Source organism: Eptatretus burgeri, chromosome 2 (genome assembly GCF_056783735.1).
Source record: "Eptatretus burgeri isolate ZD-2024b chromosome 2, Ebu_testis_v1, whole genome shotgun sequence".
NCBI lineage: Eukaryota > Metazoa > Chordata > Myxini > Myxiniformes > Myxinidae > Eptatretus > Eptatretus burgeri.
Genome location: NC_140962.1, coordinates 109,997,602 through 110,024,264, shown reverse-complemented (window position 1 = coordinate 110,024,264; position 26,663 = coordinate 109,997,602). Strand labels below are relative to the sequence as shown.

Genomic DNA, 26,663 nt, shown 5'->3' with positions numbered 1-26,663 from the left:
GGGCTCCGTCATGATCTGTGTGCCCTTTTATCATCGAATTTGGAATTGCTGTGTGTGTAGTAATTGATTTATTAACCTTGTGCTTTGATGAATTGTCACCATTTTTACTCGAAATGTTTTGTTTGTTAAATCGATAGCGTGAGGACTTCTCCTCTTCCTGCCATCGGCCTGTAAGAACAGGGGGGGAGCCATTTGGAGAAGCATTGGATCCTATTTCCCACGCATGACTTCATATTTGTCCAATAACCATTCGGTTATCCAGGGCAATAGCATTCGCATGTGTGGGACCGGTGAACAAAAGTTCACAGGTCATAATGTGCACATGAGAGTACACACTTGACTTAAAGTTAGTGATGTTGGAGCAGGGTTTAGGTTAGTTTTGCTCATTGGACAAAGAGAAGCCTCTTGAAGTGTTCATTGATTCTAGTTCAGTTTTAATGCAAAAAAACGCAATTATGCTGGCATTTAATTTCAACACAGGTGACATTTTTCATTGAAAATGCCATCGTGTGATGCCGTGCTATCTTTTTGGCATGCATAAGCTGGGCGACTGATGTGCAACTCTTTGGAAACATGTACAGTAAATGAAAAACACCTCAATGACTTGACCACAAAAGGAACAATGTCGGCTTTCCATAAATCAGATTTTTGTGTTTTCATGTTTGCAGTGGGAGGATTTATCAACTCCTCGATTATATTCTCCTTGGTTCTCTTGGAACGATGACATTTACAGATAAGCCACATGAAATAAAATTCCAGTTGGAGGCAGATCATTGCAGCCGAGGCCGAAATGTCTGTCATGTGAGAATTGCAACAGAAGAGCTAGGGTGCTCGAGATTGCTGAAGCTATCCACACAGTGGAAAACAGACCCCGACACATTGTGTATTACTGTGTGTGCAGGTTGGATGTGCACGAACCCCTCATTACCTTGTGGGCCTGAGTGACATTGTATGAGGGGCAGAGCACTTTGACACACCAACCTCATTCTATTCCCATCCAGGATTGGAGATTGGATGTTGCGGAATGACAGCGCCACAATTGATTGAGGCCATCATGTGTTTTTGTAGTTTGAAAATGCCTGGCAGGATGGCCAAGAGGAATGCCGACTTGCCTATAAGTTGTCTCACCTGGATTCGAATATCGAGCCAGCTCCAAACTGTCATCCTGGTGTCCCGCAGGCAGGGTGAGCCGTCAATGCGTGCCCCGTCCCTCAGATGGAGGTGAAACTGGGTGTCCCATCTATCGACCGGAAATTAGTTGGTGGACATTAAAGATGCCACGTTGTCCTTTGCAAAGAGTAGGTGAGCTATCTCCAGCACCCTGAACACATTACAAATTACTGCTCCAACCGACAGGGGACACGACATCAGCGGCACAGCCACGTCCTCAACCGATTATGCTACTCACGGCCGTGTGCTGAATACAAAAGAAGAAGTAGTTTGGAAAACTCCATGGTGACCAAACACATCTTCTCCCGGTCTTATTTCCAAGAGTTTAAATGATGTATTGACAGCTGATATAAACACAGTACATAGCTCATTGGTTAAACTTGGCACGACTTTCATATTAAATATTTATGAGCACAGGATGCCACGTGGCATTTTGCAAAGTTCAGCTCATCACTTCAGTCAAAATGGTGTTTCCCTTTTTAAATACCATCCTCAAGTAATTTTTGTTTCACTTCACCTCTGATAGATAGTTCAGCAAATTATAAATTTATTTATGATATCCTTACTGTCATTCACGGACCGGTGTTTGTGTTTTTGTGGGTTTCTTTGTTTGTGTTTTTTTTTTTTGTGGGCTACCCCACCAACAGTTCTGTCCCACTTACATCCAGACTTGCTACAGAGGATCAGCATACATCCAATTAATGTATAGGGGTTGTTTTATCTTTGCCGGTGGTCTTGGAGGATGAGGGGGAGGACGCAAATTATCTTTGCAAATGTGTATCGTGTAGTGCCACCTCCAGGTGGGGGAGGGTACAACAAGTCAAAACCACTTAAAGGACAGTATAACAAATCTCATGTTTTCTTGTGCAGTGAGGTGTTTTGAATCAAATGCAGTAGGTATGTTATTGCTTCATGTGCGTAACCCGGGTTATTTATAATTCCTATACAGAGCTGTCACTTAACTATCACTTATTGGACTATCACTAATAACTATCACTATGTACTTAACACCAATGTCACTTGCCGAACCCCTCACCTGTTAGCCCCTCTCCTTACCCCTCCCATCTTGCCCCTCATCATCCTCTTGTTTATATGTGTGTTGTACCGTCCATCAAACAGTGATGACACCACATTCACTTCCCTCTCCGAAAACATCGACCAACTTCTATCCTCTCATCCGAACTCTCTCTTCCTCATATGTGGTGACTTCAGTTGTCATCATGTCAGTTGGCTGGGTGTGGGTACCTCTCTCACCTGCCATGGCACTTCAGCAAAATACTTCTGTGACTCATTGTCACTGACTCAATCAGTCAACTTCCCAACTCAGATCTCAACCAATGGTACTCTATCTCTTCTGGATCTGAATTTGACAAATTTTTCTGAACATATCTGATGTTCTTCCTCCGATCCAATCGGTTCATCTGACCATGTGCTTGTCAAAGTAGACATCTATCTGGCTGTTATTAGAGAACCACCAAAGTGCTGTCAAGTCTGGCATTTCACTCATGCCAACTGGCAGGGTCTTCAAACAGCGATCGAACTTCGAGACTGGTTGCCCATCTCTACTTTCTCCGACATCAACTCGTCATGGGAATTCTTTCAAAGAAACTTGCTCTCTCTCTCATACACAGATTTATCCCATCTCATCTACAGTTGTCCTTCCCTTCCCCCTGCCCATCATACACTGAAGCTTGTGGTGAGGCATTTGTCCTGAAACAACTTGCCTTCAAGTCATGGAAGGCAAATCCAAATAAAGGCAATCTCAGTTTTTTTTTTTTGTTTTTTTTTTTATACCTTGGTCGAGGCTCGTATGAGAGCTAACACACAACTCACAGCAAGGAGGCATGAGACTAGAGGGGCGGGAGTGGAAGGGACAAATCATTGGGGAACAGACACAGGTGAACTGTGGAAGGGAGAGGGATGGGGATGGGACGGGGAACATGGCGAGGAGAAGATGGACATTACAGGGACTTTCAGGAAGGAAAGCAGGAGAATTGAAGGAAGTGGGCTTGGGTGGATTATCGGGGGTAGAAAAGATCGAGGATTTGGATGGGGGAAGATAAGAGGTGGTGGTGAACAGCTGTTTTGAAAGCCTGGAGGGAAGAATGGGAAAGAATAGAGTGAGGAAGTTTATTCCAAAGGCGGGAAAAAGAGGAATGAAAGAGTGAAGATGAGCAGTGATTCGTGATTTTGGTAGTTTTACCAGAACGGCGTTGTTGGCGGCCCTTGCGCGCCCTGTGGAAATGTGGCTGGCACAAACCGCAGAGAGAGCAGGGGCCGCAAGGCTGGAGAGGAGTCGGTAGAAGACAGAAAGACCACCGACCAACCTGCGGTGATTGAGTGAGAGGCCCAAAGACTCAGCTTCATTGCGGGAGATGCCAATGATCTTAAAAGCCCTGGTTTCGACAGCGTGAAGTCGAGAAAGGTGGGAGGCAGGAGCACCAGCCCAGAGGGGAGAGCAGTACTCCATCAGGCTACGGACAAAAGCTTTGTAAGTGGTCAGGAGCTCAAGAGGGCCGAGGAAGGACTTTGCACGACGGAGGATTCCCAGTCGGCGACTGGCTTTTGAGGCAAGGTTGGAAATGTGACTTTCCCAGGAAAGGTCATGGCAGATAGTGAGACCCAGAAGCTTGAAAGAAAAGACTTCTTCCAGAGGATTGTTGAGAAAGTGGATTGGGGGTTTTCTAAACGGTCCTTTCGAAGAGACATAGTGAGAGTGTGAGATTTGTCTGGATTGAAAGACATGTTCCACGTGTTGGACCAGTTTGTGATTTTATCCAGATCTGCAGTGAGCGAAGAAGCTGCTGCTTGCCGGTCTGAGGGATGACAGATGGTACGGCAGAGGGTGGAGTCATCGGCAAAGAGAAATAGAGGATTTTCCAGAGAGTCCGAGAGATCATTGATGAAAACCAGAAAAAGAACAGGGCCCAGAACGCTACCTTGAGGAACTCCAGCCTGCACAGGAAGAGGGGATGAAAGAACTCCATTTAGGGCCACACGTTGACTGCGACAGGAGAGGAAGTCTGCGAGCCATGAGTGGAGATGGCCTTGAATACCATGGGAAGAGAGTTTGGTGAGTAGGGCAGGGTGCCAGACTGTGTCAAAAGCACGTGATATGTCCAGGGATACGGCTCGGATTTCCTGTCTGGCATTGAGGACCTCCATCCATTGATGGGAGAGCAGTAGCAGCATATCTAGGGTAGAGTGACCTGGTCTGAAACCAAATTGATGATTGGAAATCAAGCCATTGGAGAAGAGGAAGGATTTCATGTCTGAAGCGATGATGGATTCCATAACCTTGCTGATGATTGGGAGAAGGCTGATTGGTCTATAGTTACAGGGATCTGTTTTTGCACCTTTTTATGCAGGGCAGTGATGTTAGCAGATTTCCAAGCAGATGGCAGATGACCTTGGGAAAATGAGATGGTGAATAGAACAGAGAGAGGGTGAGCAAGAGCAGAAGAGCAGGCTTTGAGGACACGTGGGCTGATGCCGTCTGGACCGGTTGCAGAATCTGACTCGAGGTTTGAAAGCAAGCTCTCCACCTTGTCAGGAGAAAAGGATACAGAGTCCAGGGACAGTTGGGTGCGACTGGGTAAAGTGGGTAGAGATAGTGATGGGTTTAGGACACAAGATTTAGCTGCAAACACCGAGTTTAGACATTCAGCTTTATCACGTGTGGAATCAGCAGTGCGGCCATTTGAGGTAAGGGAGGGGATGGAGGGGGAACATACACCAGAAACAGATTTGATTAAACGCCACCAGGATTTTGAGGAGGGAGAGAGGTTTGAGAGTTCAGACTTGAGATGAGAAAGATGTTGTTTTCTGGCTCTCCTGAGGGTAGATACACACTTGTTCCGAGCTTTGTGGAAAGAACTGAGATTGCCCTCAGTTGGGTTTGCTTTCCATGAGGCAAAGGCAAGTTGTTTCAGGACAACTGCCTCGCCACAAGCTTCAGTAAAACAAGGGCGGGAGGAAGGGTAAGACAACTGAACACGAGAGGGGATAAATCTGTGCATGAGGGAGAGCAAGTTTCTTTGAAAGAATTCCCAGGATGAGTTGATGTTTGAGAAAGTAGTGATAGGAGACCAGTCTGTAAGTTTGATGGCTGCTCGGAGACCCTGCCAGTCGGCTTGAGTGAAATGCCAGACTCGACGGCGGTGAGGTGGTTCTCTGATAACAGCCAGAGAGATGTCCACTTTAACAAGGACGTGGTCAGAAGAACCAATTGGAGCAAAGGAAGAGCAGCAGATATTGTCAGGGAAATTTGTCAAAATCAGATCCAGAAGAGATGGAGTACCATTGGTTGAGATCCGGGTCGGGAAGTTGACCGATTGAGTCAGTCCCAATGAGTCGCAGAAAGCTTTTGCTGATGTCCCATGGCAGGTGAGAGAGGTACCCACACCTAGCCAACTGGCGTGATGACAATTGAAGTCGCCACATAAGAGGAAGAGAGAGTTTGGATGAGAAGATAGAAGATGGTCCATGTTTTCGGAGAGTGAGGTGTAGATGGAGTCATCACTGTTCGGTGGACGGTACAGTACACATATAAACATGAGGTGGGAGTGGAGGGGAAGCCGAAGCCAGAGGTATTCCTGGGGGTGTGGGGGAGTGAGAGCAGTGCAGGGAGAGTGAGGAATAGAGTCTTTGATGAAGAGAGCAACACCTCCACCAGGACGAGACTCAGGTCTGTCATACCGTAAGAGGGAGTAACCAGGGAGAGATACTTGGGAGTCAGACACGTCTTGGGAGAGGAAAGTTTCTGTTAGGCAGATAATGTCTGGTTTGTCAGTGGCAACCTGTATGGAAAGATCTGAAAGGTTTGAGCGAAGGCCCCGGATATTTGAGGTCCACACTTTTAATGAAGAGGTAGGGGAGGAGGCTTTGGGTGCAGGAGGTGGAGGGGCGGGGGAGGGTAGGACGAGGGAAGAGGGGGGAGGTAAGGAGGGTTGCTGAAGGAGTGTGGGGTATTGCAGAATAGCGAGGGGAGGGGGCCGAATGAGGAGGAGAAAAGGCTCTGTGGTGCTGGGAGAGAGGGGGGACAAGAGACAAGGAAGATGGCAGTTGAGGATTTGAGGAGGTGGAGTGAAGAGATGGAGGTGAGAGGGCAGTGGAGGGAGGCAGGTTGGTGGATGAGAGGGGGGCAACTTAGAGAAGGAAGAGTGAGGGGATGAAAGGTGGGAGAAAGGTGAGGGGGAATTTTTGAAAGAGGTGAGAGGGAGGCTTGGAGGGAGAAGAGTGGGATGGTTGCTTTGAGAGTGAGAGTGAGGGGTGAGGGGGGTGAGTTGGCACTGAAGTTGGAAAAAAAGAATGGTTGATGGAAAGCGAGCATCCATGGCAAACTGTGGTTTTTAAAAATTTTAGGTCAGAGATGCGATTTAACACAATTCTTGATGGATGCAATGAAGGCGAATTCAGAGCATGGAGAGAAGAAGCGCTGTAATAGTTGGATTTTTTAGGCAAGGAATGAAGGAGAGGTCGAAATGAGAGCAGTCTGTTAAAATAGCAGAAGAGTAGTGCATTGTGAAACAGTAAAGAGTACCACATGTGTGAGAGAGGAAGATGAAGCATTATAAGATCGTTTTTGTTGTAATATTAATGTATGAGAGAGTTCAACAGATTAGGTCATGGAAGTGTAAAAAAAAAAAAATAAAATCGAGGAAGACGAGGAGGAAGTTAAGAGGAAGAAGAAGTAGCAGAATCGGGAGAAGTTGAGCGTGTTGTTGTTGTTGTTGTTGTTGGGTATATATTTTTATTTTTTATTTTTTTTTGAGATAAGAAAGAGATTAGTTGGGAGAATGGGGGATGATTGGAAAGTGGGGAGGATGAAAATTGAAGGTAATGGGGAGGATAGAAATTGAAGGTAATGGGGAGAAAAAACAAACAAACAAAAAAAAACGATCGAACACCGAGTGGAACCGGTAGGCCTCAAGCCTAGGACTAGGCCTCAAACACCAGGTAAGAACGTCGACATAAATACTCACAAAATAGCACGATTTTTGAAACAAAACCGAACTAGGAACACACATTAACATGTAGGTGAGAAAATTAAACAGTTAAAACGGGACAAATAACAACCGGAACTTAACTTTGAGAAAGTCAGCAGGGAGCCCCGAAGGAGACCTCTTGCCGCTCAAAACCGGAACCGGAGTTCATTCCACAGTCCACAAAGCTCAAACAAGTGTGAGTCTACCCTCAGGAGAGCCAGAAAACAACATCTTTCTAATCACAAGTCTGAACTCTCACACCTCTCTCCCTCCTCCAAATGCTGGTGATGTCTAGTTCAAAAAAACAAACAAACAAAAAAAGCCCCTGCTTCTGGTGTATGTTCCCCCTCCATCCCCTCCCTTACCTCAAATAGCCACAGAGCTAACGCTGAATGCCTAAACTCTGTGTTTGCTTCTAAATCTTGTCTCCCAAACCAATCAATTTCTCCACCCAACTTACCCAGTCACACCCAGCTGTTCCTGGATTCTGTCATTTTCTCCTGACAAGGTGGAGAGCTTGCAGTCAAACCTCGACTCAGATTCTGCAACCGGTCCAGATGGCATCAGCCCACGTGTCCTAAAAAACCTGATCTGCTGCTCTTCCTCACCTTCTCTCTGCTCTATTCATCCTCTCATTTGCTCAAGGACATCTGCCATCTGCTTGTTAATCAGCAAACACTACCACCCTGCATAAAAAGGTGCAAAACAGATCCCTGCAACTACAGACCAATCAGCCTTCTCCCAATCATCAGCAAGGTTATGGAATCCATCATCGCTTCAGACATTAAATCCTTCCTCTTCCCCAATGGCATCAATATGGATTCAGACCATGTCACTCCACCCTGGATATGCTGCTTCTGCAATCCTACCAATGGATGGAGGTCCTCAATGCCATTCACAAAATGAGAGCCATCGACCGAGACATATCGTGTGCTTTCGATACGGTCTGGCACCCTGCCCTGCTCACCAAACTCTCTTCCTATGGTATCCTAGGCCATCTCCACTCATAGCTCGCAGACTTCCTCTCCTGTCGCAGTGAACATGTGGCCCTTAATGGAGTTCTCTCTTCTCATCTTCCTGTCCAGGCTGGAGGTCCTCATGGAAGTGTTCTAGGCTCTGTTCGTTTTCTGGTTCTCATCAATGATCTCTCTGACTCTATAAAATCCTCTTTATCTCTTTGCTGATGACTCCATCCTCTGCCATACCTTCTGTCTCCCCTCTGATTGGCAAACAGCAGCCTCTTCACTCTCTGCAGTTCTGGATAGTATCACAATCTGGTCCAACACGTGGAACATGTCTTTCAATCTGGAGAAATCTTACACTCTCACTATTTCTCTCTAAAAGGACCGTCTGGAAAAACCCCATCTACTTTCTCAACAACCTTAAAGAAGTCCATTCATTCAAGCTTTGGTTCTCACTGCCTGCCATGATCTTTCCTGGGAAATCTACATTTCCATACTGGCCTCCAAAGCCAGTCACCAACTGGGCATCCAACGTCGTGTAAAGTCCTTCCTTGGCACACCTGAGGTTCTGACCATATTCAAAGCTATCGTCCACAGCCTAATGGAATACTGCTCTCCCCTCCTGGCTGGTGCTTTCGCCTCTACCTTTCTCATCTTCACATTGTGGAAACCAAGGCATTGAGGATCATTGGTATCTCCCGCAATGAACCTGAGTCTTTGGGTCTCTCACTCTCTCACCGCAGGTAGGTCAGTGGTCTTTCTGTCTTCTCCTGTCTCCTCTCTGGTCTCGCCCCCCCCACCCCGCTATGTGTGCGATATGCCCCCCTCCCCATATTTCCGCAAGGTGCTCAAGATCCGACAGCAACCCCCTTCTGGTAAAACTATAAAAATCAAGAATCACTGCTCACCTTCCCTCTTTCATTCCTCTTTTTCCCCACCTTTGGAACAAACTCCCACACTCTTCAATCCCACTCTTCCCTCCAGATCTTCAAAACAGCCGTCCACCACCATCTCTTATCTTCCCCCATTCAAAATCACGATCTTTTCTACCCCCGTTAATCCACCTCAAACCCAACTCCTTCAAATTCCCTGCTTTCCTTTCTGAAAGTCCCTGTAGTGTCCATTTTGTTTACCCCGTGTACCCCTCCCCATCCCTCTCCCTTCCACAGATCTCCTGATTTCTCTGTTCCCCACTGTTTTGTGCTTCCCTCTCCAATCCATCTTGTCTCCTGCTCCCATTGTTGTACGTTCTGTGTGTTCGATCTCACACGAGCCTCAACAGTGTGTGTGTGTGTGTGTATATATATATATATATATATATATATATATATATATATATATATATATATATATATATATATATATATATATATATATATATATATATATATATACAAACAAACGCACAGTCAAACAAACAAAGAAATAAAGGTGTGCATCAGAAGAAAGTGTTGCATGCTTGGAACAAGATCGCCTGTAGGACGGTTACTCTGTTCGTATTATATTATACCCTGTGACACCAATCTGACAAGACGATACAGAGATAGCACACTCACCTTTGAGTTGTCTAGTTTGGATTTGATTCCCGGCCCGACTATAAATATGGTAATTGGTGCTTCAGAGATGAGGAATTTCATCCCAAATCGCCATCCCATGGATGGACTTTAATCTGTAGGTTCCTCCTGCAAACAACCATGACAATGTGCCATCTTGTTAACGAGAGGGATTTGCTGAGTGCATTTCCAACTCGGCCAGTTTTTTTCCTCATGTCTTTCCATGCTGACTGTCCCAAAATGTATTATTTCTTATGATTCCACAGTCCGTAATCCCTCTTCCTCTTCTTTGGTTATTGATGTCGTAAAATGGCGAGCTCGTTGATATACTTGAACTGGTTTTTGTCTCTCATCTTTCTTCATAAATTCGTCTTATTTTGCCGTTACTTGTATTCATATTTATATTTTCTATCCCTTAGTTATCGGCAGAATTTAATTTGAAAATCATTAATGATGCTTTTGCCTCGAAGCTTGCCTCGGTTTAACAACAACCCGAGCTCTTAAGATTGCCTTTTTTGGCTTTATTGCCATTGTCTTATATTGACCAATTTGTTCGGTTGATGATGTTAAATATGACATATTGATCACATTTACTTTGTCCACTATGATGCTTATATTTAGGATTGCGATTTCTCTGCAATGAATTATATTTTTAATGATTCGTAAAAGGAAATTTTGGTTAAAGGTTGTGCTTTCAACTCGTATCAATCATATTGTTAAACTTGCTTCAGAAAAATTTTCTTTGAGTTACAAATCCCTGAGACTGGTGTGTTGATTTAAACTTTAAAAACGATGACCACTGGACCTGTACCTTATCTGGGCCCTGGCCTAGTGTTGTAACCCAAATTTGGTAGCATTCTGACTGGCGGATCTGTAGAAGATTTTTGAAGGAATTTACGTGATTTTCCCAAAAATTGACTGTCGGCCATTTTGACACACTTCCAGTCATGTGATTGGCATGATCTTTGAAATTTAACATCCATATCCTGGCCTAATGTTGTAACTGATGTTTGGTAGCACTCTGACTGGTGGGTCTGGAGAAGACTTTTGAAGAAATTTCCTAAGTCGACCATTTTGACCTACTTAAAGTCACTTGATCGGAACAAGCTTTGCAATCCCTGTTCGCAGTCAGGAGAGGAATGTTGCTGCCAAATTTCAGCCGGGTCGGCCCTATGGTTTGGCTGGAGAATTTGAAATAGGAGATGGATGGACAGACGGTGCGTGATGACAATACCTTCTCTGGAATTTATATTCTAGATAAGCTAAAAACCCAAAACTCGCATGGTCATTTGTCCCTTCTATGTGGGAGGTAGTTTATGGTCGTATGCCTTTAAATTTCTACAATTTATATGGCTTATGGAATCGCTGTCACACACACACACACACACACACACACACACACACACACACACACACACACACACACACACCAGGCAACATAGCTATGACGACTTCAGATCCCAAACACAGTGATACCATGTTGTGGTGGCACCTTTCTCTTCTTAGTCAGCAAGGCGCTCAGTTGGAGAGATAACTCACCCCCCCCCCCACCCCCGTCCTGATGGGATTGCTAACCCACAAGTGTTGGCCGTGTTCTATCTTCTAAATGCTGAGTATTAAGCGAGGAAGTTGCCTACATTTTAGTCGTCTTTTGTATGACTCAGCCACGGCGAGGTTCAAACCTAACCTCCCAGACACAGAGCAGGCGGTTTAATGGCAATCCTACTGAGCCTTATTGAGGTATTTTCTCTATATCATGTCAGTTGTTTATGTCACCTTCATGAGAGTCACAATATCAACAAGATAAAGAGCAATCAGAGATTGCAAACCTTCGCCAGCACTTCTTTTGAGTGGTGCATTTTTGTAGGTTTAGGGTAAATCTAATATGGCTGCCAAACCATGTGACCAATGATATCATATGTGTGAACCTTTTGTTCCACATGGACAGGCAGTCATACATGTAAAGTTTCACCTCGATCTGTTCAGCCACTTCAATGAAGAAGATTTTTGAAGGCTTAAAAAAAACAAAACAATATGGCTGCCAAATCAAGTGACCGATGACATCATTAACTTTTTTTCTGTGGACCATTTTATCCCTAGATGACCCTCAAAAATTTTCATACTGATTGGATGTGGCGTTCTTCATATGCAATTATGACGTCATAATGAAGGCACCTGTGATGTCATAAAAAAATCATCCTCATTCCCCATGAAGAGTACTTGCTATGTGCCAAGTTTCAATTTTTTCCTTGTATTGGTGCAGTTTCAAAGATACAGAGATACAAATTATTTCCGTTTTTCCAATATGGCTGCCACACGCGTGACCTATGACTTCATAATTATCATTAAAACATTCTACATAAGTAGTCGCACCAATGGTGAAAATTTTGTCTCAATCCGACAAGCGGTTGTGGAGAAAAACACGAAAGTTGTGTACGGACAAACAAACAGACAAACAGACCCAAATGCAATACCTTGTCCGAATCCTTGGCGAGGGTAAAAATACTGTATTTTGTTACCTCCACCAACGAAGGTGGACAGAGGTTATGTTTTCACCTCTGTCTGTCTTTGAGCAGGATGTCTGAAACCCTTACGGTGGATTCGGACAAAATTTGTGGGCAGGTTGGGTGGGGGACAAGGACAAATTGATTCGATTTTGGTGAAGATACGGATCTGGATCCAAGTATTTTTGAAATGATTCTTCACCATTGAGTGATCGAGCCAAACACTACATGCAGCACGACATCTCAAAAGGTTATGGACGGATTCCGATGAAAGTTGGTGGTCGGGTTGGGTACCGTATGTGGCAAGGACAAATCAATTCAATTTTGGTGAAGATCTGGATCCGGATCTGGATACGGGAATTTTTTTCGTTTCTCAAGCGATTCTTCACTCTTGAAAGTTGGTGCCAAAAACGATGTATAGCATGATATTTCAAAACGTTGTTGACCGATTGTGACAAAACTTGGTGGATGGGTTGGGTCAGCGACGCGAAGGAGCTGATTCGATTTTGTTGAAGATCCGGATCAAGATCTGCCGTATCAGTGGGATGCATAACGTAAACTGTCAGCTATTGAACCATTGTCAGCTGAGGTCACGTTCGATTGTTCTTGCTCTTGTATTCTTTCTTTTATTTTACATGTTTTCATTTCTCTGAATTCCAATCTGCAAAGTCAGACATAACAAGTCTGTTAAAGTTTTGCCAAATTGTAGTTGCAGCGTCGAAATCCCAATGACGGGACAATACCGAGCTGATAAACCCTGATTGTTTTCTCGGTCTACAAATTCTCTTCCTACAGTCTGTCCTTGGTTTGGAATTATCACTCTATTTTGCATATTTTCTTTCTCGCTTCCATTCATCCACTTACTTACTGCCTCCTATTTTTCTTTCATTTACTTTTATACCAGCCAAACACTCATATAAGTGAATAGTTCCATCGGCTTGGTTGAAACTTGTTTCTGTGCACAATGCACATGCACGTCTAATGCCATCAATGGAGTAGATTTTCTTTTATTTAAAGCAAACAATCATTTGTGTATTGGGATATAATATGACAGAACGTACATCGTTTGCAATGGAACTTCAGGCACATTTTGTTTTCGGTCATTTATGTCTGGTGAACAATTGGGACCTTATTTGGACACATGGTCATTCTCCTTGCTGACAGAGATGACCTCTTGGAGGAGTTATTTGGCGATCAACTATGACTTGATCTTAGGAGTACACATGGCAGATCGTTGCTTGTTTTTCCTCCCTGAATGATAATTTCTTCCATGAGCCACAGACTTTGTATTCAAAAAGCGTTGGCTTTTTATATTCCACAAGCGCAGAGAATTCTTTCAAATGCACAGTACTTTTTCAGTAAATATTTATCGGCAAATACAGCGATTTCGAGTTGATCGGAAGCTGAATAATTGCTGAATATAACATATTTAAAATTTATTATATTGGTGCAGAGAAAATGTGTTGAGCATGTTGTATGTCTGTGCAAATAGCTTTCGAAGGGTTTGTCGAACCAGCCGTTTCGCTTCGTCGGCTTCTCGTTTGCTCGTAATTATTCCTCATTGCAAACGAGTGCCTTTAGCCTGTCAATGGTGCCTTGATTTGCTGATCGGTCAGAAAGTAGTTTGATCAACGGACGACGCAACTTTTCCTTTATGATGTCACCACCTGTTCCCTTTTCCTTTGTCTCGACCGATGCAAATCTTGCAGAAAGACACGCAGCCAGCACATGTGGTAGCAAACAGTTCAGGCAGTCTCGCAAGGGATGTCACCGTACCTGTCATCATTCCAGCTCTTCTGCATAATGTCTGGAGCATGTACGGTCCATTTACAATCCTGCCTCGATTTGCACGTGGGAATGTTGATCTTCTCATGAATAATGTCACATGTCCAAAGCAGAAAATGGCAGGCCACCTGACTTGGGCCCATGAGCAAATCATTTGTGTTTAATGCCTGCATTATTATACAAGATTGGACATGGGGGAAATATATGGACTGCCTTGAAACTGACTGATCTGGCTCGTTGTTTGAATACGTGCAGGTTTTATTTTTTGCTTGTAATAGTGCAGTGAATCATTTTTATGGCAATAATAATGCTTTGCAATGAAAAGCCATAAAGGAGTTTCTGACCAAGGAATAAAAAATAAATTCCCATGTGATTTTGATGCAAGGCTATGAATTTTGAGGCTGATTCATTAACAAGGCCATTGCTTCACCAGTTTTGAAATGTTGTGACTTGGTATTCATGACTCACTCAGGATTGTTACTTTTGCTGTGAGCTGCTTCAGTATTATTGTAACCCTAAATATTACCTCATAACATTTATATTATTAAACAATGATTTAAAAACCAATATATAGAAATATATATCAGATGCTGTGCGACTCCAAACCATGAGTGGTGAAAGTGCTGGCACGTGTCCCATACAGCCCTTGCTGCATGACACCAGGAGAGATAAGTGTCATCTGCCGCAAGGAACATTATCTCCCACTTTACCAAACACAATCTGGAGTCATCCGTGGTCTGCAGTCGGGTGCAATGATGATAATGTCGTTCTCCGACCTGAGAAGAACGTCATGAAGTCACCACCACAATGCACATGCATTTTTCCATGCACTAGTGACAGCATCTGAAATTCCATCTTGGTCATTATCGCTGTGAGATAGTTCTTCCGGTAGACGCAGACAGTATGTGCATTATGGTGGTGACGTCACGACGTTTCGTCTCGGGTTGTAGAACGACATTAATTATCATATTTATATATATATATGTATATATATATATATATATATATATATATATATATATATATATATATATATATATATATATATATATATATATACCGTATATGTATTTATGTATATTGTAAACCCTCAATTATTGCGGGGGTTACATTCCTGTAAAATACCGTGATAGTGGAAACCAAGACAAATGGGAAAAGAGGGGTTTGGTTCCTGGGCTTGGAGAAAGTATTGAAGAAGGTCGGCGGCAGCCAGAAGCTAGAAGGGCACTCTGTGGAGTGCATACCTCTGCCACACAATGCCTGATCTAGAAGAACATATCTGGCCCAATACATTTTTCAAATCTCATGCAATACAGAACTATATCGTTTTTGGCCCTATCTCTCAATGGTGATCGAAGAATAACTTTACAAAAAAAAAAAATTCTCGTATCCAGGTCCGGAGTCGGATATTCACCAAAATCTAATCAATTCGTTCTTGTCACACACCCAAAGTGTCCACCAAGTTACGTCCAAATCCATCCACAACTTTTTGAGATAGTTATTTTGAGATAGTTTTTTGAGACAACGGAGTTATCCGAGCGTCGGCCTACAAGTCCGGAGAGTCTGGTGGGATACGACGAACCTCCCCCACCTTGTGGACATTCTCGCCACCGAACCCCGGGCCGCAACAATATATGTATGTATATATATATATGTATGTATATATATATATATATATATATATATATATATATATATATATATATATATATATATATATATATATATATTGTAGTTTCCTGCCCGTCGGCATGCGGGCGACCGCTTTTAGCCAATGGTGGCCGCTCTTGCCCACCGAACGGGCAAACCTAGTCGCAGCTTTCGGAACAACCCCGAAATCCAGCTACAGGTGTGTTTTAAGCACACCACAGCCTTGTCAATACTCTACCCACGCGCTACAGAGTCCGATCGCCAAATGGTCGATTTACCTAATTAATCGCGTGGGCAGACTACCGAGGGATTTTACCTCGACGGAACTCGTACGGAAACAAGCCGCTTAAGCAGCTCGCTCTGTTTGCGATTGCCGAGCGGATTATCGCCAAGCCCGTCGGACCCGATTCTCTTATCGGTTTATTAAGAACCAACTATATTCCGAACTTAATAATGGCAGTTCAATTGAGTGAAAGGACGCAACAAACGGGTCAACATTCACACAAGGACATTTATTATTATAGCACCTATGCAGGCATGCACGTATACAATTAGGCGAGGAAACACACGCATGCAATTATTCAAGGCAAATGAAAACAATGCAATCAACAAAAGCACGACAAGAAGAACTACAACCGTTCTACACAATCACTTAGCACTTTACTACTTGACGGACTCGGCGCCACAACATTCATTCAAAGAAAACCCCAGGAAAGGCAAGAAAACCAAATCAACAAGCATAAGTACCTTTCGTTTTTGACGATGGAACTTGAGATCCAATACGCGAAGCCAGTGCTCCCAGATTCTAATTATCATCCACGCGTTGGAAGAGAAGTCGTAGGTCAGGGGCAGTTGTTGAAGATTTTTGAAGCAACGCGGCTTCTTTGGTTTGCCAATCAGAAGAAGATCTTCCTTTCCACCGTCCATGTTGCAGCAGACCATCAATGTCACTCGGTCTTTTGCCGTTTTGAATCCTTTTTTTGCCTCTCTTGTCCTTTTTGGCAATGTACGTCGAGTCTGGTAGAGCGCGGAAGTAGATTCCTGTCTCATCGGTGTTGAGGATGTCCCGCTTGTCAAATGACTGAAGAATCTCTCCCAGCTGATTTCGACTGAACTCATTCGCTGCAGCCACATCCGCCTCAGCCGCTTCTCCCTTCAAAACAGTGAAGACAATTCCATTCCGTTTCGTCCACCGAGAAAACCAACCGTTAGTGGCCCTAAAGTCGTGATTACCAGCTTTTTGCGCAAGGACTTCCGCTTTCTGACATAAGATCGGGCCATTCACTGACATATTCCTCCAATTCGAAAATTCCCACCATTCAAGCAGGGCTTTCTCCACTTCCTCGTCTTTCCCCACCCGCTTCCGCTTCACACCGCCTTGCTCTTGAACCTCTGCTCTGATGGTGCCTCGTTCTTGATAAGATTCTGGAGCTGGCCACGAGAAATTTCCAACGTGATTGCAGCCTCACGCTGACTTGTCTTCGCCATTGCATTGAAACAGTCTAAGTCCACCTTCTCCTACATGGATAGATCCTTCCTCTTTTTGCTCGTGGTCGCCATATTGACTCTAAATCACAACCCAACTCGTGACTCTTAAAGTACAAAAATGCTGAGAGATAGAATTCAACCAACCGGCGCAAGCTATAAACGCATACAGTACACGCTTCACCCCCTGTGACGACCGAAAAGTGAAAGTGTAGAGTGAGCTGGAAATCATTGCACAAGGCTGTAGTCAATGGGATTTCCACTGTGACACTGCGTGTTAGGATTTTCCAGTTCTCCTATAGTTAAACACACCCCACAGCAGCACATACTACATCAAGCTTAGATTGAGACCGCGCACGTGCCAAGCAGGTGGATTTATTATCCGACGGATTTCTCTAAGTAAAATTCCGTTCCAACTCATTTTGATCACAATAAGCGGCTGGATTTTATAACCGTGTATTTATAAAGCAGCGTCATATATATATATATATATATATATATATATATATATATATATATATATATATATATATATATATATATATATGTTTGTCAGACCAGAGGTGGGGAGTAACCAGAGAGAGATACTAGGGAGTCAGAGACGTCTTGAAGAAGGAAAGTTTCTGATGAGCAGATTATGTCTGGTTTGGCATTGGCAAGCTGTATGGAAAGAGCTGTCAGGTTTGAGTGAAGGCCCAGAATGTTTGAGGTCCACACTGTTAAGGAAGAGGGAGGGGAAGAGGCTTTGGGTGTAGGGGAGGGGATGTGAGTGGGAGGGTGGGAGGAAGGGGGGGGGATGCAAGGAGAGTTGTTGACAGAGTGTGGTGGATTGTAGAAGAGCTCAGGGAGAGGGCCGGATGAGGAAGAGAAAAGGCTCTGTGGTGATGGGATGAGGGACAGTGGGGAGTAATAAGAGAGTGGGCAAAGTGAAGTTGAAGATTGGAGGAGGTGGAGTAATGAGATGGTAGAGATAGGTCAGGGGAAGGAGGCAGCTTTGTGGATGTGAGTGGGTGGGGGGGGGGGGACAACTTTGAGAAATGGGAGTGATGGGGGAGATTTGAGGGAGAAGAAGGGTGAGAGGGGAGTTTTTGAGAAAGGTGAGAGGGAATTTTGGAGGAGGAAGAGTGTGAAGGTTGCTTTGAGAGGGAGGGGAGACGATGAGAGCAGGCACAGCCAAGGGGCAGGCAGGCGATGGAAGAGATGGGGAAAGGCGAAGGATGAGACTTGGTTGTATTATGGTGGATAAAGGAGCAGGCAGTGGGAGATACAATATTTGAGGGGTTATGAAGAGGGGGAGGTGTGAGAGGAAAGAAAGAGCATGTTTGAAATGTTGAGGAGTGTACTGATTGAGAGAGTGCGATATCTGTTAGGTTAGAACAGAGCCCACAGATGTTTGCACACCACACAGTTTGGGACATCAGATGATTTGCTGATACTAAAGCAGAAGACAGTGAAGAGGTGCTGAGAGTGGAGGCAGAATGAGGGGAAAGATGGGAGGGGTAATGAGGGGTATAACAGGTGAGGGGTTAGGAGGAGTTAGATGTAAGGAGGCGGGGTGTATTGGCACTGGAGTAGGAAGAATGGGGCAATTGATGGAAGATGAACATGCATTGCAAACTGGGATTTAATTTTTTTAAAGTCAGAGATGTGATTAAAGATATTGTTGCGGATTCGCGCCCGCCGGCGTGCGAGCTGCCACGTAACTCGAATCGCGGCACGTCGCCCACCGGACGGACAATCCCGTCGTGACCCTCTCGGACTAACGCCGGGAACTAGTCACGGGTGGGCCTTTCGGCCTCATGACGATCGTGCCAATCGGCCCCCCGCGTGGGATAGGGTTGCTCGCCAAATTCGACCTACCTAAGTACCCACACGGAGGGTAGACCGGGCGATCGCACCTCGCCGCAGGTCGACTTCCGACACGGGCCACTTTAAGCGACCCATTCCGTACTATCGGGATAACCGAGCGGTGTTATCGTCAACCTCGACGGTTCGATTAATTATCGGGCGTTTTAGCCCACGACCAACCCTTTACGTGAAGTAAGATTTAGATTCAATAAAAGAAAAGACGAAGCGAAACGGGAGAAACAGTTCAACATAAAGCACATTTATTCCGCTGCAAACGGAAAGCACACATATACAATTCTGCACAAAAAGCAAATGTAAAAGTGACACGACAATTCTGCACAAAAAGCAAATGTAAAAGAGAAACACAATGCAGATCTACTACCGACTACCGAGCAGACGGCAACACTTATACAGTTTTACTTCACAGACGGCGCCGACAACACATATACTCAAAGCAAAAGAAAAAGGGACCACCCTCAACGATGAGGGGGGCAGACGGGCCTGGGGCCGAGACCGCGTCGAGCCTACCCATCTGGTGATGAGCCGCAAGATGGCTGGCTCCCCATTGGACAGAGGAAAAGTGGGCATGAATGATTTTTGATCCGCGAATCTGCATATTGCGATTATACTCCGACGCACCTGGAGGCGGGGCCAAATCGCCCCACGCTCGCTGATAGGACGGAACAGAAGTGGGCGTGAATCGTTTTTGATCCGATTTCTTCGGAAAGGCTGGTGTTTTTGCACCCGCCGCTCGGCGCGCGCCCTGCACGAGTCCAGGATCGGTGTCCACAAGCGGCGCGAGAATGGCGGTGATGCGATGGTTGCGAGAGCGAGATGTGACGGCAAGGGTCGTGGCTGTGGTTGTGAAGCGGAGTTGCGGTTGGTGGCTGTTGTGTGATGGCTGTTGAGACGTGGTTGGTGGTGGTTGTGGTGGTAGTAATGGCGGCTGGTCCAAAATAAAGATAGTAAAAGAAAAACGGCTATCCTGAAGGGTCGCAGCCCGAATGAATAACATTTATTCCCTCTAAACAACGGGTTTGGACTAACTACACATATACTTACAGAGATATCTCACCTAAGGGACCTGAATGGTGGTTTGCGAATTTCGTCAACCACAACAATATTATGTGAGGGATACAATAAAGGAAAATTAAGAAAATGTAGAAAAGAAACGTTGTAACAGTGGGACTTTTTTGACATGGGATGAAGGAAAGGTCAAATTGAAAAGTGTTTTCAATAAAAAGAAGGAGTGAATTATTATACAATACAGAGAACCATACATGTGAAAGAGGAAGTTGAAACATTTTAAGCTCCTGTTTTTAAAAAAAATATAGATTAGGTAAGGTCGGTAAAGGAAAGGTTGACGACAAAACCGTATGGTGAATTTGGATCGGCTAAAGTAGGAGGAAGATGGTAGATCGGCAGACGAAGAAGGAAGAAGAGTCGGTGCAGGAAGTCACGTAGTTACATGGGGTACATGGTGAGGAGGGGAAAAGTTTTTTTTTTTTTGTTGTATTTTTTATATTTTAAGACATGAAACAGAGAGTGTATTGGGGAGGGAGAGAAGGAGGGTGGATCGAAGAAGGCTTCACGCCTCTTAGCCGCCGGACAGGTTTCATCACTTGTTGGTGAATCGACAGCTTAGACAGAAACACACATTACTGAGACTCTCAAGCATGAAGACCAGGAAGGCTCTCTGGCATGAAGACTGTACACTCGCTGTCGTTGAGGAAGACCAAGAAGAAGGTCTATTTGGCCGAAAGCTCGTCACCATAAAGATGGTCCAGAAGCTACGTCCATGACATTTAATTTCTTCACGTTACATATTTTATACAAATTAGGCAACCTACTCATAGTGTGGACTTTTTATGCCGAAGAATGAAAATAAGGCAGTTACATGAATTACTGGGCCTAATAAGTAGAGAACAAACAAAAGCAACACCAACAATTTATGGGAGATCAAGCTGTGGCCATTGCATTGAGTCCATTTTTTTTGAGGGAATGCCAGACAGACAAACCCAAACCATTCCTTTTGGAACAATCAAAAGTATTGTCTCAGAATTATAGGACAGTGATCGCCATACAACCAGTATGGTCATCATCCTGGATTAATATGCCATTCTGTTTCACATGACACTTAACTGTAACTATTGTAAGCTTACACAATGGTGATATAGATATTATTTATCCCACAAAAGCCCCAAAATTGCACTGGAAATCTTCCTGAAACTTCACCTGAGGGTTGCGGTCCCTTGATGCGTCAACAATGCGACAAACGTGAATCTTTAATGGAAGATGGCTGGAATGGTAATTGTATCTTCAATAAAGTTCAGTGAAGCAGAATTATTCATTAGTTGTCTGCCTGTACAGCTTTATCATTTGCCCTTTATGACAGCTATTGTTTCGTCTCTTTACAAACTCTCATTCTGATGTTGCCCACTTGGGGGCGCAGCATCTCGATGCACACCAACCTGTATGAATTGCGTTCACGCACCTTCTGCTAATTGGGAGTGCTTCTCAAAGGGTCATTCAAAATGGACACTTTACATTTCCATGAATTGGTCAACCTAATCTCTAATTACAATAATTTGTCTATTTTTGCAGTTTGCGATATAATAGAATATATCATCATCTCTCTGATATAATAGAAGTCTTCAAACTTAAATTAACGCAACAATTAATACAAATAAGAGGAACAATTTATAATGATGATTAATTGTGAAGTTAACCTGACTCGTGTGTTAATCTCAAAAAAAATTTGCAATGTTTTAACGATTGATCTAGATTTGTTTCCATTTCGCCACTCTTAACTCAAAAAATCGATGTGGTCATGCCTCGGCCTCCAAAAATCCTGATTTATTACAGTAGAGGATTTTATTCTGATGAACCATTTTGTTAAATGCTTGCACGCATCAAGCAACATCTCCTTCCCCAGCGTTGTCGTGATGACGGATCTCTTGGCACGCCATGATTATTTCACACCTTCTCGCAACAACAGCCTCTCTGGCTTCTGTTTGAAGAGTCTGAGATGAAATGAAGAAGGAATGCGACTATGCCCTGAGGCAGAGATCTCTACAGAGCAGTAGTCATTGACAACCACCCGAAAGGTGCAGTGTGCAGTGGTCATGTGGACTTGTGATAGATTTCATTCACACTCGACTTGGATAGTGCGGTGATCTGTCGGGAATATGTATTTAAAAGGCAGGAAGGAGAAAGTGCAAAATGGCTCATTGAGTTCCGTACATCGTGAGTCTAATTTTTTTTTTATCAGATGACATGTTACTTGGGGATACATGTAAAAAAATTTTGATAATATATCCTTGTAGATGAATACAAGTCACCAGATATATGCATCTGTGAATTTTGTTGGCCAAGGGAACTCGCATGCTTCACTTTTGTGATGATAAAAAATTTTCAAATTCAAATCTTTCAAATACGAGGAAAACCATCGGTCATCAAATTTCATGACTGCATTACACCCTGGAGTAACAAGTTAAGAATGTGTCCAGTTGTATATAACCATGACAACAAAATACTCGTGGTGTTTTTTTTGTTCTCTTTAATTGGCATAACAGTTTGAATAGTTGCTGATCATTTCAGCTAACTTGCAAACGTTTCTCAAACCTCAACCTCATGCCAGCCTATTTCAGTCGACTGCAGGATGATGGCCTCCCCCAACTCCTACTAGGGAAGCTTGGCATATTCACCGTGCATTTAAAGCCATAGGACTAGAACCCAACATAGCTTGTGGAGAGAGAAATGAGTAACTTCTGAACCAAACATCCACAACAAAAGTTCCATTTCAGAAAATAACGATCAATATGACTGACAAATTTCGGGTTGCTAGGAGTATGACAAACTACATCATATATACCTTAATAAAAGCAAGGGCAGCAATCTATTATTATAGATATGAGATGGGCTTTGGTGAAGTATATTTCTTTTTTTCAACAGGATCTAAGGCTCGTCGTGGAGCTACACACACATCTCACACATGGACATACAGGCAAATACATCAGATCCAACGTAGGACTGTTAGATGAAACAAACACAGCCATTGAGCTTAGGGGAAGTGCCGTCACTTCCCGGTGCAATCTTCCAGCGACCCCACACCAATGGTGCCACCCTGCTCACCCCACTCAGCCAGGCATTTCCCAAGGAGGAATTTCCTCCTGCCCATGGATGCTAACCTATGAGGATTGTCCGTGACCTATCCTTTTAAATGCTGAGCGTAAAGAAAGGAAGCAGCACATCCCGTTTTTTTTAAGCCTTTGGTCTTGGTCGAATTTACAGCAGTCTTTAATTTAGCATACTGGGCCTCTACTTCTGTTCAACTGAGCTTGGAAGACAGCATATTGATGTTAACATAATGACCTTGCTTTCATTGGTGAGTTTCTGATGTTAGCATGACCATTCTTCGACGATGCAGAGGTGGTGCACTTACCCTTTTTAGCTCGCCTGTTCGAAGAACAGAGAGCTATAGCGATACCCCCGGCGTGAGCCTCAGCCTAAGCGTGAGCGTGAAAATGTTAAAGTTTTTGGTGCAAGTTATTTCCTTTCTTATGTTTTTATCTACCACACTATTTTTTACTAATTACAATATACAAATACATATATTGCTTTAAAATTATTTGGATCAGACTTCACTGCAATGCTTTATAAAAAATATTATTAGACTAGTCTTTTAAAAACGATAAATGTATAAACAGGTGAGCATTGGGTAGTTTTGACACCAACTCTCTGGTTTATTCAGGTTTAAGGCTAGAAATGGAGCTACCACTCATACACACATGGAAATACTGATGAGACAAACACAACCACTGAGCTTGGGGGAAGTGACGTCACTTCCTGGGATAATCTGGTCATGGGTGACATCACAACAATGGTGTCACTCTTCTCACTGCACTCAGTGGGGCATTTCCTCTGGAGGAATTTCCTGCTCCTCATGGATGCCAACTGATGGAGATTGTCCATGCTCTGTCATTTTAAATGCTGAGCATCAAGCAAGGAAGCAGCATGTACCATTTTTTTATCCCCCGCCACGTGGCGGAAGGGGGATATTGTTGTCACCCAGGTCGTCCGGCTGTCTGTCCGGCTGTCCGTCCGTCCGGGCGTCAACATTTATAGCTGTGAGTGCGATAACTCATAAATTGTTCGCCATATCGATTTGAAATTTGAGTCACACATGTACCACCTGAAAAGGAACAACCCTATTGATTTTGGGCGTGGCCGGATCCAAGATGGCCGACTGGGGTGGCCATCTTGAAAAAAATGTTTTTGTAATAAATGGAAAACCGCTTATCTGATTTCAATTATTTTTGGTTACTACGTTCCTCACCCCTGGGGAACTTTTTCGAGATGATGACCAAATGGTGTCTTGTTTCCAATTCTCCTCCCTCATTATCTTGAATATGTATGACCTTTTTCATTCAATGGCGGGGGATTCCCCATCTCTGATGGTATATTTAAGTCTTTGATATGATTCGGTCAGGATTTGAACCACCAGCTTTCCAGATTCGGAGTGGACTCTCTCACCATTACACCACCAAGTCTTTGTAATGTATATACTGTATTGTCTGAGTTCAATTCTCAGGCTGATTATAAACTGTGCAGGCTCAGTGTCGCATCAAAAGTGTGCTGGTCCTTCAATGGGAATTGAGCTGGGTGTGTTGTCTGCCAGCATTAGTTGATAGAGTATAAAGATCCCATTGTGTCTTTTGTGAAGAGTATCTAAGTTCTCACCAACACTGAACAAATTGAAAGTTCCTGCCCCTTTCAGGCAAGGCGGTTCGTGGAAGAGTCAGCCTCCTCTGGCTGACCCGAGAAAATTGTTTGATTAATTTGGGCTGTTGAAGAAGTAACAATTGATTATATATATATATATTGTAAAAAGTACTTGGACTGTAAGGAAAAATACAGCATTATTAATTTGCAACTGTTCATTCAATTTCCAACTTTGGTGGATTAGTCCACGACTCGTCAGACCCCCCCATTAGACTCGTCAGACTATGTTACAAGCACTTTCGTAAATTTCAGTAAATATTTCTCTGCTATTGCACCACTCGATGTTCTTTGCACCTGATCTGTCAAAACAATTTGCTTGCTTGTCATATTTTTAACACTAACATGACCCATCAATTCCAAAGGACATCTTCCAAAGTCGACTTACGAAGACCCATTATGACAGAAATGTCACAAATCTCACACTCGATGACCATTCCACGTTGACGGCCACTCGACTCTTTACGTGGTGGCAAGCTTGACAACAACCGAGTTTTATTCGCTGCTTTCAATGGAAAAAAAAATATTCACATGCAGGTTGGAAGTTTACGTGTTCTGTGCCAATGATTTCGCTAATATTGTTTACGATTCTAAATTTTGTGACACATACTCTTTTCACTTTGAAGGAAGAGGTTGTCGATGTCCACAGGAAATTCTCAGCAAAACCAGATGATGGAAACGAAAGGAGAGGTATGTTCGTTACTAGTTTGGAAATTGTATCTTTCAACCTTTTTACCTTCTCATCCAACAGCCAAAATGTCATGGCAAGTAATTTTAGCGATAAACTTAGATGTGTGCCGAAATGTTGGGCTGCAGAACATGGAGGGAAACAAGACTGAATGTAAGCTGAGGCCTTGTGGTATTGCACCTGACCATGCTGGTCACGGCGTTTTACAACACTTTTCATTGTTGCTTTAATGTATTCTGTTAATGATATCACACGCTTTGATTTGATTGTGCAAGCAATCGATTCATTACCCTGATGGTGAGAAGAGCATCCGCAGCAACTGCGTTGAAATGAACATTGATCAATACGACTTGCACATACGTATACAACATTGATGTTTTCACTTCCATTATTTAATAACTTCAAAACCGCATATTGCATTTCTTGCTCAGGGCTTTGTTCCCTGCACATTCTCATTTTAGTTTATCCACAGATGATTTTTTTGTTTGTTTTGGAAAATGTGTTTTTGGGTGGTTCCATCATACTGTCCTATGTAGAATATTCCTCACCATTGGTTAATTTAATCTCTCATACTAATAATATGCAAGGGCTGTAAAAAATATTTGGTTTATATTCAGATGTCTAAGCTCATGGAGGGCCAAAATGACTGAGGGAAGCAAGTTCCCAGACTGATAGAAGAACAAAGGAGAACAGGGAGGCAAAGACAGCACACATGAGTGGATGAGTTGGAGAAAGGAATGGGAGCAGGGTATGGCAGGTTAGTGAGAGGAGAAGAGAGGAGTGGGTATGGAAGAGTGCATTCGGTGATGATGAGCAACACTTGAATGATGGAAGGAAATGTGCAAGACAAGAGACTCAGGTAACCGGTTGCACAGACGAGAGAATTATAGAGCGTTGAAGGAATGGAGGTGAGAGTTCATCTTATAATTGGGGAGGGTATCCAGGTGTATGATTCTGGAGAATGCAGGCAACCTTGGGAGGATGGTGGAAAACAGAGGAAAGAGAGCGTGGGAGGGGGTGAGACCTGAACTCAAGAGATAGGAAACTGAGTCCATCAACCTGGCTTTGGTGGGTTTAAAAGCAAACCTTGTGACTCTGCAAGATATGCCAAAAGTATGGAGAGTTGCAATGGAATAAATTGCTTCCAGGGAAGCAAGACGGAAGCCGCTGTACCAGCAAGGAGTGGGAACCTATACTTAATGATACTTTGTATGATTACTGTATATACTGCAAAGGGCTCTGAGTACCAT

General features: G+C 43.7%; 1 protein-coding gene and 1 long non-coding RNA gene across 2 annotated transcripts in view; both read left to right on the top strand.

The window, feature by feature from the left end:
- Positions 1-26,663, top strand: part of LOC147032813 (uncharacterized) — a 277,885-nt gene that overhangs the window by 60,885 nt on the left and 190,337 nt on the right. The window lies entirely within an intron of this gene.
- Positions 18,140-26,663, top strand: part of LOC147032816 (uncharacterized) — a 27,046-nt gene continuing 18,522 nt past the window's right edge. The window contains exons 1-2 of the long non-coding RNA XR_015055359.1: positions 18,140-25,262; positions 25,352-25,415. This is a non-coding gene — a long non-coding RNA (uncharacterized LOC147032816). The remainder of the gene's footprint in view (positions 25,263-25,351; positions 25,416-26,663) is intronic.